The 15,391-nt window shown below is 43.6% G+C and overlaps 1 protein-coding gene across 11 annotated transcripts in view; it reads left to right on the forward strand.

Moving 5' to 3' along the window:
- The window catches only part of ADGRL3 (adhesion G protein-coupled receptor L3), a 534,652-nt gene that overhangs the window by 426,936 nt on the left and 92,325 nt on the right, over positions 1–15,391 (forward strand). The gene's annotated exons all lie outside the window — the stretch shown is intronic.

Consider the following 15,391-nt stretch of genomic DNA (forward strand, 5'->3'; position numbering starts at 1 on the left):
CTGTTGTCGTGGCTTAAATTCAAAACCATAGACATTGAGGAATGGAAGCCAGATAGTGATAATTAGTCTGGTTCAATTCAGACCAATTATCCAAACTATGATTTGGAGGACAGAGAATGAGCTGTGAACTTCCCGCTACCTTCTCTTCTCTCTCTTCTCCTCTCTTCTTTAGTCATCTTTATCTCAGCTTCTGTCCCATTTTCCTGTTTAGTAGTAGCAATAGTTTGCTGTCACATCTGACTTGGCGGACCATATGGATAGTGCTCACCCTCCAAATCAGAAACTCTGCTAAAATTTATCCTTTTACATCCATAGCATCAGCTGAGATCTTATAATTAAATGTCAATGATTCCCATCCATTAGCATCTAGCAGCTTAAGATTGGGTACAAATTTTGATAATTAATTACTCTTTTTCTTGTGCCTAATGTGTTCCTCCTTCATTTACAATGACTGCTTCTACTTCATCTGAATCTAACTCACTTTTAAAACCCTTCCCTTGTTTACAGAAAAATCATTGTTTGATTTTTCTGTATTCTACGCACAACCAGAAAGGAAAAGCCCACTGATATTGCCTTTTTTTTCTTTATTTAACCTAGATCTTTAAAATGCAATTCTTATCTCTTGTTGAGTGTAATTGAATGTTAGAGAAAACCTTTAACCTACCTATTAGCAATTTGAGTTCCTTCTACCAAAAACAATACTATCTTTTGAAATCCACTTTTGGTATTTAACCAGAATATCTTGTGCCCCCCCCCCAACTTCCATTACTGGTACACTTTAAAAAAATATCAGTGCAACATATGTAAAAGTTCAAGAAAATAACTAAAGCATCAGAATATTTTACTTACTATGGACCTGACATTAAAAACAAACAAACAAACCCTTACACTACTTTCCAAAGTCTGGGAATGAGCCAAAGTAGGCCTGTAGTGGAGTTCAGTAGAACCTAGTGGACTGTTTAGTCCAATCTCCTGTTGAAGTGCAAAAAATCCAGAGCTTCAGCATCTGTGGACTGTTCAGCTTGTATCTGTGGACTGTTCAGCCTGTATTTTCTTCCTAAAGAAATCTTTGTTTTTGTAGCTTAAGATCTAATTCCTTCCACTGGGACAACAGAGAATAAGTCTCTTCTATGTGACTGTCTGTAAAGGTTTTTGAAATGAGTGCTAGCATGTCGTCCTCCTCCCTCAGTTTCTTCCTTTTCCATATTTTGTTCCTTGTCCTCAGGAGGACAAGATGTGCTTCCTTTTTAAAGACAGCTTCTGGGTGGAAGGGAAAATGGAATGTACTGTGCTGCCTTCGGACTGCAACGTTTTGTTGTGGGTCCTCCTTTTGGTAGTTTAGCTTCAAACAAAGTAAAAGATGGGCAGCTAGTCACCAATTAATAGAAGACTGCCACCTCCGCTTTCATGGAGTGTAGGAAAGAAAAATATCACCTCCATTGTGACCTTAACTTCCAAGAACATCCCAAGGCTGCAAACCTCATTGAGCAGAATGTGCTGCCAAACCATCATTATTTCCAACTTGTCAGGATTCACCTTCAGGTGGCTCATGTCCCACAGTCCCCTCCATGACTATGAAACAGATTAACTCAGAAACGGAACCTAGTTTGAGTGAAATAGAGGCGTGTTGCTCCAAGTCCACCCCATACTAGTGAGCAGGGAGCATATCTCCATGGGAATCTCACCCAACGTCCTTATAAACAGATTGAACTAACAGATGAAGCTCCCTTAGAGGGAGTGTGCTCATTGGTCCATCTAAGTCAGTACTAGCTATCATAGTGGTTTCCAAACATTTTCCTCCACGGTCCCCTTAAGAACTGTTTAGGGTTTCAGCTTAATGATTTTTCTGCCTGTTGTATCAATTGCAATGCACTGGTCTAGATGCTGTGTGATTTTTAATGGTATTTTACTTGTTTCTTTCCTCTTATATTGTATATTATTGTATTGCAATTTGAATTCAACAGGGCAGGATTCAGCTAACGAATCTTATCAGTGGAAGCCCCCTGCAAGGATTTCCCTTTGTGCAATGGGGCTTCCCCTCCCTACTCCCCTGTGCGCCCCTTTCATTTGCCAGAATTGAGGGAGGAGAAACCCCCCCCCCCCCTGATCAGCACATGCTTGCCTTGAAGGAACAATTGCCTTAGTGAGACAGTGAATTCCCCTCCATAGAATTCAGATTGTAATATAATATAAGAAATAAAAGAAGCAATAAAATAAGAAAATGAAATAAAGAAAAGAAGCAATAAAACACAGTGAAAAATGAATCTGTAAATCTGATGTGATAGATGTGCCGTCTCCCATCTTCAACCACAAATCCACAGACACGTCACGGACCACCTGAAGGAAGCTTGTAGAGGACAGATTGGGTACTCTCTGGTCAACATCAAATAGCAGCAGTTCTTCAAGGTCTTTGGCAAAGTTACTTCCTTTCTGTGCCGCCTGATTTTTTTGTGACAGAAGATTCTAGAACTCTTTACACGTGAAACGTGCTGTACCACTGAGGTAGAGCAGAACAGGGTTGACCTTGTGGAATATCACAGAGAAGGCTCTGGGAAGATGAAGAGAAACCTTTTTGCCATTGTTCCTTCCAGAAATGAGTAGAACCTGCCCCACCTGATGAACTCCCATATCAACAACTTCAGAAAAGGGTCAGTGAGTGCAGTCGCCTCTATTCATCCCTAAAATGGAGGTTATCAACTAAGGCCACAAGTACAGTCTTGGTGCCAAGCCCAAGCGAAAAGGACTAGCAGAGGTCTTTGAAATGGCTCCCATCCAACTATACATCATTCAACAAACTTCTCTGAATTCAAAATGAGGACTGAAAGTAGAGAAAAGGGTAGCTAACAGAAAAACCCACACCCAGGATCCATATTGTTGCGCAGGTGCCAAACAACTGTAGATATGGCAATAATGGGCACTGCTTCTCTCAACTGGCTTTGACAAGTCAGGATGAGCATGGCCCCAGTTCCCAAGTGGCCATGCTAGCAAGCACATATTCTACATTGGCATGTGATTCCAACTGAAACCAGGCCAAATGAACAGGACGTGAATGAGCCTTTGAAGTCTCTGTGTTGTGACCCCAGGATCCAGAAGAGACCTGGACACTCGGTTATGCCATAGTTTCACCTGCTAGAGAGCCAAACCAGAGTCCTGGCAATGAGGCTGATGCTGTTGATCAGGGGACCACGGAGCTTCAGGCTGGCAGGCAGGAGCCCACTGAAGCAGATGTCAGGGCCCCAGTGCAAGGACCCTTCTGGGCCTCTTCCCTGAGCTCAGGAAACTGAGTGCCTTCCATAGTACCTCGACAGTCCAACAGTGAAGGGAGTGCACTAGGTCAGGGAGCACCAGCCAATTTTAAGTGCAGAGGGTTGGCATTTAAAGAGACCCTAAAGGTAAAGGGACCCCTGACCATTAGGTCCAGTCGTGGCCGACTCTGGGGTTGCTTCCGGGTCATGTGGCCAGCATGACTAAGCCGCTTCTGGTGAACCAGAGCAGCGCATGGAAACGCCGTTTACCTTCCCGCCGGAGCAATACCTATTTATCTACTTGCACTTTGACGTGCTTTTGAACTGCTAGGTTGGCAGGAGCAGGGACCGAGCAACGGGAGCTCACCCCGTCGCGGGGATTCGAACTGCCGACCTTCTGATCGGCAAGTTCTAGGCTCTGTGGTTTAACCCACAGCGCCACCCGTGTCCCTAGACCCTAGTTATCCCCAAACAGGCAGAGCCTAGGAGAGGTGGATTAAAGGCAGGGACTCAAAGTACCTCAGTTCACTTTCAATCCTTGTCAAAGCAAGTTGCTCATTAGGAACTTTCCACAACGTGGTGACAACTGACCTTCCTTGCTGCCTCGTCCCAGGGGTTCTTCTGCAGGTCCAGATCAGGACACTCTGGGTCTTAACAACAAGGAGTTAAGAAAACGATATGGAATGCATGTGCGCACCGAGTAATACCAAGTAGATCTTTTCCATTCAAAATGTAATTGTTCTTCCAGTATATCAAAATGTTTAAAGGTTAGGCCAAGAACTGGGGGGGAAATGATTTATTCTAGCACATTTTATCACTGCTAGATTGGCAGCAATTACTACGCATAGCTTTTCAGGCACGATTTAGATTACTGATCTTCTAAGATTCATTGAAAGAAGAGTCATCCTGACCCTTTCCACTGTGATCTGAGAAGTCATAGGTGTGATTCTGTTTTTAGCAATGTGGTTGTTACCACTTTGGTGTCATTCTGCACCATAATGGTAACATAATGAAATCCAAAAGGGTCGTGTTGCACTGAAAAGACTAGCATTTATTGTGACAAAAACTTGAAAGGCCTAGAGTCCACAGGGCCATTGTGTGTGAATTTTAAGGTAATATGAGTTGAACAGTTCATCTGAATCATTGTGCACATTCACCACACATCATGGAGAATGTGCACATAATATGTCCATGAAGAGGGAATCATGCACATTTCCTGATCAATATGCATAATTCTTCAACAGGCCATGAGTATTGTGTGTTTCTCAACAGGAATGTCAGTGTAGCAGTTTCACTTTCAATCCAGATATCATCCAGAGCACGCCACACATGGATTATAGCCAGCCCAATGATACAGCTGTGTTTGCTGTAGCTACTTAAACAGGATTTACTTCAGGCATTTTTAGACTAGCATACCCGCCTAACCAAATAAAGAAACAGATTAACAGGTGTCACTCATTTATATCCTACCACAGGGCAAACCTAGGAGAGAGCATAACAGAATATCACTTGTCACCTACAGATCTCAGCCAAAATTGTTCCCAAGTATCTCCAGTTATTCTGAACAATGCTACTTCCCTCTCGGACCCTGGGTGGTTGCCAGCCACTGATCTAAAAAACCTTCTACTCACCAGCAACTAATAAAGAAACGTAACCAAGGACTAAGCTGAGCAAAAGACTCAGAGGCCAGCTTTTCCATACCCACTCAAACAACATTATTATAGGATCTAGTAGCATTAGTCATGCCACCAGGCATTCGTTCATTTGCTCATTCTCCAGCATGATTGAATAATCAGCCACCAACAATGCCATTCTGCATTTGAATTTCCATTCTGTACTGCTTAATGTAAATAGGCAAAAAACGCATTGCAGAGCCTGCTATTAATAACATAAAATGGTGTGTTCAAGTGTTATTTATTAAAACTGTTTATTATACAGTTGGTAAATGATCTAATAATTTATATTATTACAACCATGGCAGAGCTTTTAGCCCAGGAAGGAAGGAAGGAAGGAAGGAAGGAAGGAAGGAAGATAGTCACATTCAGTTCTCTAAAGATGGTACATTTGAGACACTATGCTGGAGTGAATAGAGTACTGGAAGTAGCAGAGACTCCTGAGTCCACACTGTGGATCGAGCTTCCCTAGGAATAGAGGGTTCCCAGGGGGAACAGTATCGGAGCCCCCAAGTGAGATAGGTGCAAACTATCAGCTAGTTGACCAGCAACCAACAGCGTAATTAAGACAGGTTTCAGAAGTGGCAGCAAGTGAGCAGAGGGGCCAGAATGAAGCAGCATAGTCCAAGAAGGCAAACTGTCAGGTGCCAAGGGAGCATCAACTGTGAGAAAGTATGAAGAGCAGGAGCTCAGTCTTGCAGTTCCTGTGGACGAATGGCTTCATGGAGGCAGGAGAAGCTTCACTAGTCCTCTTAAGGGATAGTACTAGTGAAAGAACAGGAAGCAGAGTAAAGCTAAATGGACAGCTCTCACAATGGAGGAGAGTCCCCCAAGGATTTGTATGATGACTTGTGCTTAACTTCTTTACAAGAAGTTGGGGGTGAGCAGGAAGGTGGCCAAGTGTGCTGATCATATAAAATTATTCAAGAGGATGAAAACCCAAGGGAACAGTGGAGAGCTCCAAGAGGATCTCCCCAAGATCTCCAAGAGGATCTCTCCAACAATCAGGCAAATGTAGTAAACGGTAAAGTGATAGATCTTGAGGCAAAAACAGCAACACTAACTGCACCTGTACACTGTGGGGATCTGAACCTGTGGTGGAAAGAGATAGTGGTTCATAGCGAACATTTTCATTGGTTATCGGCTAACTGTTTAGCAACTGTGAATAGGCGAATCCCATGCTAGCAATCATTAGGGAAGAGATCAAAACCAGAACCGCCAGTGTCACAATTCCCCTATAGAATTCTACGCTTGGAATCCTATGTACAGTTGTGGTCACCAAACAACAAAAAATATCTTATAGAGGAGCAAGAAGGTGCAGAAAAGGACAAGCAACATTATCAAGGGGCTGGAGCAATTATCCTAAAACTAAAATGTCCAGGGGGCAGGGGGACATAGCAGAAGTTTATAGAATTAAGTATGGTGTGGACAAAAACTCTTTATAATACTAGGACTTTGGGCCATCCATTGAAACTGCCCTTCAGGAGATTCAGGGCAGACAAAAAGAATTACTTCTCCACACAGCACATAGTTAAACTGTAGAATTTGCTGCCATAAGATGTGAAGATACCACATTCTCTGTGGTATCTTCACATCTGTGGTATTCTGCCTTGATATCAGGGAAGGATGCTTGGTTCTCCTGATATTTTTCTCTATCCAGGGCAAGCCATTTGCCCATGGAAATGTCATCAGTGAGACCTGCAAAGATGTCCACCAAGTAGAACTGCTATGTCTGACTCTTTAAATGATCATGGCCCCGAACCACCAGCTTGATGTCCCACATCTCTTACGTGGGGTCAACACTTAGCAAGGTCCTCCTGAGTAGCACTGAAGCATCAGCACTCCAGCTCCCAATAAGAACCAGCAGTTAGGTGAGCCACTTCATTCAAAGTCATGATGGCATAGGAATCTTCTGTGTACCCACCCTCAATGACTTCCGTGGGAGATAATTGTCCTGAGCTGCTCTGATTATTGTGGACAATTACCTCCCAAGTTAAGGGATGCAGGTGGTGCTGTGGGTTAAACCACAGAGCCTAGGACTTGCCGATCGGAAGGTTGGCGGTTCGAATCCCCGCGACGGGGTGAGCTCCCGTTGCTCGGTCCCAGCTCCTGCCAACCTAGCAGTTCGAAAGCACATCAAAGTGCAAGTAGATAAATAGGTACCGCTCCGGCAGGAAGGTAAACGGCATTTCCGTGCGCTGCTCTGGTTCGCCAGAAGCGGCTTAGTCATGCTGGCAACATGACCCGGAAGCTGTACGCCGGCTCCCTCGGCCAAGAAAGTGAGATGAGTGCCGCAACCCCAGAGTCGGCCACGACTGGACCTAATGGTCAGGGGTCCTTTTACCTCCCTAGTTATTGTTTGGAAGTGACTCTGCTAGAGCCTCTAAGACCAAGAATATCACAACTTCCCTCAGCGGGTCTCTGAAAAGGGAGCGTTCAGCCTTAATGAATGAATTTTGCTTCATGGTGGCCTCAAGCCCAGAACACTGCTCAGCAAATCAAGTGGAATGAACATCTGTGAGGATTGGCAGTCTTTGTGGCCTGGTCAGAAGGGGATCCGCATGCCAAGGACCTGAGGCAAACCTACTATAGCAAGGCCTCCAGGGCATTCATAAGTGCTTACTGTACTGTGCACCGCAGAGGCTTCAGAGATGATTGGCACTTCTTCATCTTGGCTTGCTCCAACTGACTCACTGACATGTATTCAACATCACGGCATGCAAGATGTAACGAGAGATTTTGGCGATGTAGTTAGAAACAGGGAGATCTGCCCGGTGGAGTTCAGCGCTGCATACTTCGCTCTGCGACTTTTCAGATTTGCTGCAGTGCTGGACGGGAATGACTTTTCAAGTCTGCCTCACTTCCCATGGGAATTTTCATCTATATTGCGTCCTGACACACTTGACATCCTGATGATGAACCATCTTCAGCATGGCATCCCGCTTGAGAATAGGGCTGCCCTCTTCCCTGAGATGCCTGTTCCCAAAGGCATATATACCATCTGTGTATATGAGACTATGGGAATCCCAGAGGCTGTCCTGGCTTGCAGAATTGCCCAGCTGAGTGCAGCTGAAGCCCAGGACAATGCTGGCTGACATTATCTGGTGGTTCAAACACATTTATATGCAGTAATTTTCTGGACACTCAACAGTACATCTATCTACTCCGGGTCCTTGGAAGAAGAAGACATCTAGTGCACTTGAGCAAATCAGTAACTGTGCGTACTGTATTCTTTCATTTATTCATTTATTCATTTATAATCCCACCTTTTTGTGCCAAAGACCCTTCAAGGCTCTAACAATTACTAAAATACAATACACTTCTGCAAATGTGCTGCACATTGATTCAACCTCCACTCTCGGCATCTGAGTGATGAAGCTGTACACTTCAGCAAAGGAGCAACCATGTGACAGAAATTCAGTTCCCACGAGATGCGATGGTCATTGGCTTCAATGGCTTTCAAATGAGATTAATCAAATTCATGGAGGATAAAGGCTATCAATGGTTATTAGCCAGGAGAGCAAGATGGAACCTTTCGTGGTTAGAATACCTCTGAATACCAGATGTTACAGAGCAAGTGAAGGGAGAGGGGGAGACAGCCCCTGCCACTTTTGGGATCTCCCTAAAGCCCACACAAAAACATCTTTGGGAACCATTGTTACAGCTAAGCAAGACAAGCAAAACCACCGTATGATGTATACGCTGATGGCATCATTTCTCCCTGACATGCTACTTTTTGTGTGTGAGAGTGATATAGAAGTCATCAGCCCTCACTTACAGTCTAAAATGCCATTTTTAGCCATTGAATTTAAGGATGAGCAGTTCCTCCAGTAGGATCACTCTGTCCCATGGTCCAGTCTGCCTGCCTTCCAGTTTAACTTGCAAAATTTCTAAAAATGATGAATTTGCCATGCCCAGTTTGCTGCAGTTTTGCAACACATTTGATCATTAATTAATCAGTGCAGCATTGATTAAATCAGTGCTAAAAGTAATCAATGTGAATGTATTATTGCCTTAGGATTCCTTACCCTGCTTTGATTTAAACCTTGCGCATACATGCTGATGTGCATCACTAGTGACCAAAGGCGGATATGAACTAAAAACTGTGGCAAAATGCCGAGCCAGAATCTCCCCTCGGCTTGATCCTGCTTGTGGCCCACACTTGGGCAGCATTTCATCGATGGAGAGGGGTTTGAAGAGGGACACATTTCCCAGCAGTAACACTTCCTCCTGCTGCTGAGTGGAAATGCTCTTCAGTGCAAGTTCAACTTCCTACCCACAGAACACCTGCATCGTTTTATGCCACAAGTTGGCTTTGTTACAATGCTGTATCACTATGTAATGTTATCTTTAGCCACACCAGAATTTGCAAGCCCGAAAAATCTGGGGAGAAATTCAGTTGGAGGCAATTGCATATGCATTGTTAGTTGAATTGTTCTTTATTAATTTTGTGTGTGGCTGTGTAAATACTCACTCTGATCCTTCCAGTTATGGCAGAATGGGCATTAATAAATGAACAAAATGCACAGGCTGTGCTCAGCTGGTGGGATGCAGTGTGTCACTGGGGGAAAGAGAGTAGGGCATCTGTTGCAAAGTCCTCCTCTGCCTTCACTTGCAGCCATAACGTTCAGCATTAATTACATTTGGGTCATGTGAGCCCAGCTGCTGATAGCTCCTTTCCTTCAGGTAAAATATAAACATCAATTTCAAACATGTGGAAATGCCTCATGACATGGTTTATTTTTCATTTAGTCTTGAAAAGTTCTGGGAAAGTGTGTGGTTATTCTCATAATATCCTTTTGCCTTTGTGATCAGTAGGAGCTGAGGTCAACAGCCTTGCTGAAGAACGGGCATATAAAAGCCAAATTAACTTCTTGGCTGTGATCCATTTTCACACATTACACAGGAGCAAACCTAGGGCAGGATTCAACTAAGGAGTCCAGTCAGTGGGAGCTTTCACAAGAACTTATGTTTGTGCAACTGGCTTTTTCTCTCTTTCCTTCCCATGCCCCTCCTGCCCTCCCAAAATTTGTTCAGCAGAGGTCAGAGTAATCCTCAGAACAGAACGGGGCAAGAGAAGAAGAGGAGAGATGGTTCCGTCTAGCAAGCCAAAATGCTTGCACTGGAAGAACAATCGCCTTAGCTTAGCATTGTATTCCACCCCTCGATTGTTGCCAAGTGTCATTTATTTACTATCCAAGACGCATTTCTGTTTTTAAAAATCCATTTGCTGCATTCACACTTTGCATCCCCCAGTATGCATTTAGGGAATTATATGTTTTTAATCTAAAAGTCCACAACAAGAGAAGCTCCCAAAGGAAAATGTTTATTTTGTTATTGTTTAATGGTTTATCTCAGAATTTTAACAACCCCCTGTCACTCCTGAACACCCCTCACCCGCCCCACCTACAGCAGAATGAACAGTTGTCTTATATAGATTCTCTTATCAGAAAAATAGAAAAGAGTACTGAAAGAAAATGGTTATAAGAGGAAATATAAACCAACAAGCACATATGCAAGTAAATAAGTCATTAAAAGGAATACAGACAAAAAGCACAAGCCATCTTGCATAACCGCCATGTATTCAGACCCTTAAACATTGGTTCATTTCATTCCATGTCTAGCTCAAGGAAATTCTCTGAAACTTTTCTTCCATTTGTAATGTAACCTAAAAGATCTCTTTGTAGAAAATATCCTTTCGGTTTTTCAGTTTTGCAGGATTATGTGCTTAGAGGCCAGCTTGGCCATAGCAAATCATTCTCCCCGTCTGTCTGTCAAGTTCCAATAAAGGCCATGTGCCCTACCAGAGCATCTTAAATGACTTATCTAGCATCATATTGATTCATATCTTAGCTTCTTTTCAGAAGGGAGCTATCAGAAGGGAGCTATCAGTGGGTGAGAATTGCTGGCAACAGTTTATACCTCCAACCATTGGCATCCTGGGAGAGAGTCAGGCTTTGAATATGAACTGTTTCTTTGATGCATTAATCTTAGCCTAATATATCAGGTAGATGATTTAATCACTTGTAAGGCCGCTTTCCAGTGTGGAGGTTTTAATTATATTTTGCTCTGTTTTGGTAATCATTTTCTTTCTTGAATTGCTTGCCCTCAGTGTGTGGATCACAGAATTGTGAGCAATGAAGGAGTTCCAGGGGTCTTCCTGGCCCCTCACTGCTAAAAATGAATGACCTTAACCTGAAGATTCCTCAACTTTTCCTTTAACCCCTTCAGGGAAGGAGCTTTGTCACCTTGAAGAAAACTTCGTTTTGTTGATGAACAGTTCTCACAGGCCCCCTCCCCCATGTCCTGTCCCCCCCCCCACGAAATAAATGCCTTGTAATGAATGATTTAAACTCAGTTGCAAAGTCCTGATCAGCTCAGAACATAAGCAATTCAGAGAAAGTTCATTATCCCATGCAGGTTTCCTTGGAAGTAAATCTCACTTATCCCATGGGTTGTACTAGGGTTAAATTGTGGCTAATTCTGTCCTCAGTAGAAATGGTAAACATTTGTTCTCTTTCTACAGCTACCCATACCTTCCCCTTCAATTTCCTTTTCTCTAGCTAAAATATTGGCTATACAGAGCACTCAAGAAAGAAACCGAAGCAGAAAATACAGTTTCTGTATTTTAGAGGTGTGACATAAACTTAGGCACCCCTTTGCATGTTTGTTCAGACCTAAGGTCTTGTGTTCAGCAGGGCACTCTCCTAAATAAATGTGCACAGGATTGCTGTCATATTCTTCATCTCAAGGCTCCTCCATGCTTCTGCTTATGCCGTGCACAGAAAGCACGGGTCCAAGCGGTTTCCCCCTTCCCCGCTCCTTTCCCAGGGAAAACCCACTCTTTAGCGAGAGATCAGAGCAAATATCAATCTGGGGGGAAACCCCAAATGCTGTTTGCTTTGATCGAGTGCTAAAGAGCAGTTCTTCCCACCCCAGGAGAAAGCAGCAGGACACTCTGAGTGAAGCACAAGAGTCAAGGGGGCAGGCTTGGCTTGATTAGAGTTTTCGCTTGTATCTATCAGGCACGTAAAATGACTAGCCCTAACCTCTTCTCCTAACCAAGCATCACTAGGCTATGTCACTGCCATACCAGGCTCCACCAACTGATCTGCCAGGCACCACCCCTCAGTTGCCCAGTTCCACATCCTGCGTCCCATTGTATGATCCTCCGGAGCCCTGGGAACCCTCTGTTCTAGGTCTCTGCAATAACATCTTGGGAGGCCGGGCTTCCAGAACATGATGCTCTTGCTGTGGGCACCTGTAAGATAGTTTTACAGCAGTATGCAAGACATGCAGTGGAAGAGCACAAACCTTTAAAGTTGAGCTCTTTTTCCAGTCTGCATCTGTATTGGAATTAAAAAGTGATTTTATTGCCTCCTTTGGGAGGAAGGGCAGGCTATGAATCAATCAGTCAATGAATGGGTACCAGGGTTTGCCCCCAAAATCATTTGTGGCCCTCAAGCATTGAAGCTGAACATTAGAGACCTTTGCAGGGATGCTTTTGAACATTCCTTTTTAAGGTCTGAAAGGTGAAATGCTAGCCCTTTTGAGTCTACAGTGTTACCTTGGGTTACATACGCTTCAGGTTACATACACTTCAGGTTACAGACTCCGCTAACCCAGAAATAGTAGCTTAAGAACTTTGCTTCAGGATGAGAACAGAAATCGTGCGGTGTGGCAGCAGCGGGAGGCCCCATTAGCTAAAGTGGTGCTTCAGGTTAAGAACAGCTTCAGATTAAGAACGGACCTCTAGAACGAATTAAGTACTTAACCCGAGGTACCACTGTACTACCACCTCTCCCTCCCCCAAGAAAAGAAACTTGCACCTTGGGAGAGTGGGATGCTAGTGAGGAGACCTCAACAATAATGGGAAAGACACAGTGGGCATCTCCTCCAGGAAGAAATTATGCTCTCAGCATCTTTTCCATCTTGGGAAAGCTGCATGTCCTATTACACCCAGTGGGAAAAGACATTCAGAGTTCCATTTCCCATCACTGCCAGAGCCCTCTGCCTGCCTGCCTGCCATACAGTTCCCCTTCCACAAGGTGATAGTTCTGCTTAATGGGGGGGGGGGGGAGCAGATTCTACCTCTGATTTTAACCCCTGAAAGATTCATACACAACTGTAGAATGGATGTAAATAAGCGAACCTTTTCTTTGGGGTCGTTTTCATGTACCTGGATCTGCATTCTGCAGTTACGCACAAAAGGTAGAAATCAATAGCTTTGTAGTTTAATTCCAAACTGGCAGCGATAACTGTCTGTCCCTTGACTTTTTTGTCATTAAACACACGAGATTTGGCACCATACTCTCTCATTTATGTGTCAAGTGTCATGTGAAACAGAACCTTGAAAATGGTCCCCAGCGCATCAAGGGAGTTTTGGGAGATGCCTGCTCACTTAGCTTACTTTAACTGTCAGTGGGAATTCCTAGTTACACCATCGTATTTGTCGTTTGGCTGGTAGAAGCCAAACCTCTGTGTGTGTGTGTGTGTGTGTGTGTGTGTGTGTGTGTTTTCTTTTCCGTTTCTACTGTTCCCCAACTCCAGGTTGTTTTTAAAAAACTGTGGGTGTGGGAGCTAAGTCTATATGCAAATTCTGTTTGGTCCTGTCTGAGTAGACTTGAGCATGATTGTTTGATTGCTTCTGTTCTATGCTACTTCATTCACCGCCTTTTGTAGGTTATTCTCTGATTTGTGTAGTTCCTGTTTTATGAGGGTTATGTTCATGTTGAATTGCAGTGCTAAACCCTAATTTTCTTTTGTCAGAATTGTTCCATGTGTGTATAAAAAGCCAAGCTCACACCTGATCAATGGTTATTGATTTGTGATGTGCCCTGGAATGTATTAAATACTCAAGGTCTTGCTACGAAGCCATTAAGCATGGGAATTGCTTTCAGGAATAATGTATTTAGTATTCTGCCAGGAAGTCCTGCCTGGGTGGAAATCTGGATCATACCAATATAAGGTTAGAATATAATAGAAAACAGAAATATGCCCCCCCCCCAATTTTTTTTATTGAAAACTGCAGTTGAAACGATTGGGATGCTACTACAAAAAAAATATTCCTGATTACTGCTACAGATCTCTCATACAGTGACAAATAATCTTAATTTTATTGATGTAAATTTACTTGGAGGTCACCTAGTCCAACTTCCTGCACAGTTCAGGGTCTGGAATGCAGGATCTGCAACTTCAGCCTTCCTGACATATGGCTGCCCAACCTTTGCTTAAATACTTCCTCCAAAGTACCACCTACTCAAGGCAGTCTGTACAACTACAGCTCTTACCAATAAGACGCTTCTCCAAGTGTTTAGCCAAAACCTGCAATTTCCACCCTTTGGCGTTAATTGTACCCTCTGGAGCAGGTCCCTTTTGGGACATCCCATTTGAATATGCACTTGTAATTGCTCCTCATTCCGTGGATATGGGGCAAACAGATGCGTTGAGGACCTCTTAGACCAGTAGCATTACACACTTGTCTGGGCAAGTCATTTCAATACCCTTGAGCTTCAGTATTCATCAAGACAAATTCTATAGAACTCCAACTCCCATCAGCCTATTCTATTTGGACTCCAACTCCCATCAGCCTCAGCCACCATAGCCATGGTCAGGATTAATGGGACTTTTACTCACATAAAGAGGGGGACGCAGGTTCCCCAACTCTGCTATAACTGAATAACCTTCCCCTCCCTTGACTTAGGTGCTATAAGGTGCATCTCGCTATCTGTATCTTTCCATAAAATGTCAATCTAGTCCAGGGGTAGCCAACATGGTTCTCTTCAGCTCCCATAATTCCTGACCTTTGGCTGTGCTGACAATGTCTGATGGGTGTTGTACTCTACAACAGTTGAGTCTGCCACCTTGACTACCCTTTGTCTGATCAGTTGCATAGGTCCTAGAAGGCTTATGCCTCTCCCAGATAGATTGTGTTTTCATTGGCCCTAACAGGGGAATAAGAGAGAGACTAGTTTGCCAGGCTAGAGGGATGGTGTCTTCAAAGCTGAGGAGAGAGCCTTTTTTAATTGGTTTTATTTTATCAGCCCCTGCATACATGCCCAAGTTGGCCATTCCTGACAGAGGAGCATCCTAGGTGGTAGATGTCTTCCTAGCAGAGTTAGTTGTGATAAGTTAAGAGAATGTTCAAAGAAAGTGCTGCTGAACAATGGACTTTCTCTCTCTTGCTATCTCACTCCCCTAACCTCCACTGCCTTTCAGTTGCTAGGGAAAATTAGCCAAATGAAATTACATGAGTTTATCCCTGTTCAGAGGATTTTTTTAAAAAACCCACAGTGACTTTTTCCTGTTTTTATAGTGTTTGGTTTTCATATTGCTGTTTTATTATGGACTGCGGTGTTATAAGTTTGCTGTGATTCACTCTACAGCCGTGTGAATGCATTTGAAGGACAGGATATAAATATTTGAATGAATAAATAAAGCCTTCTGGCCAGTTCAGCAGAATTCAAAGGCCAA

The sequence above is a fragment of the Podarcis pityusensis genome (assembly GCF_964106645.2).
Source record: "Podarcis pityusensis genome assembly, chromosome: 17".
Lineage (NCBI taxonomy): Eukaryota > Metazoa > Chordata > Lepidosauria > Squamata > Lacertidae > Podarcis > Podarcis pityusensis.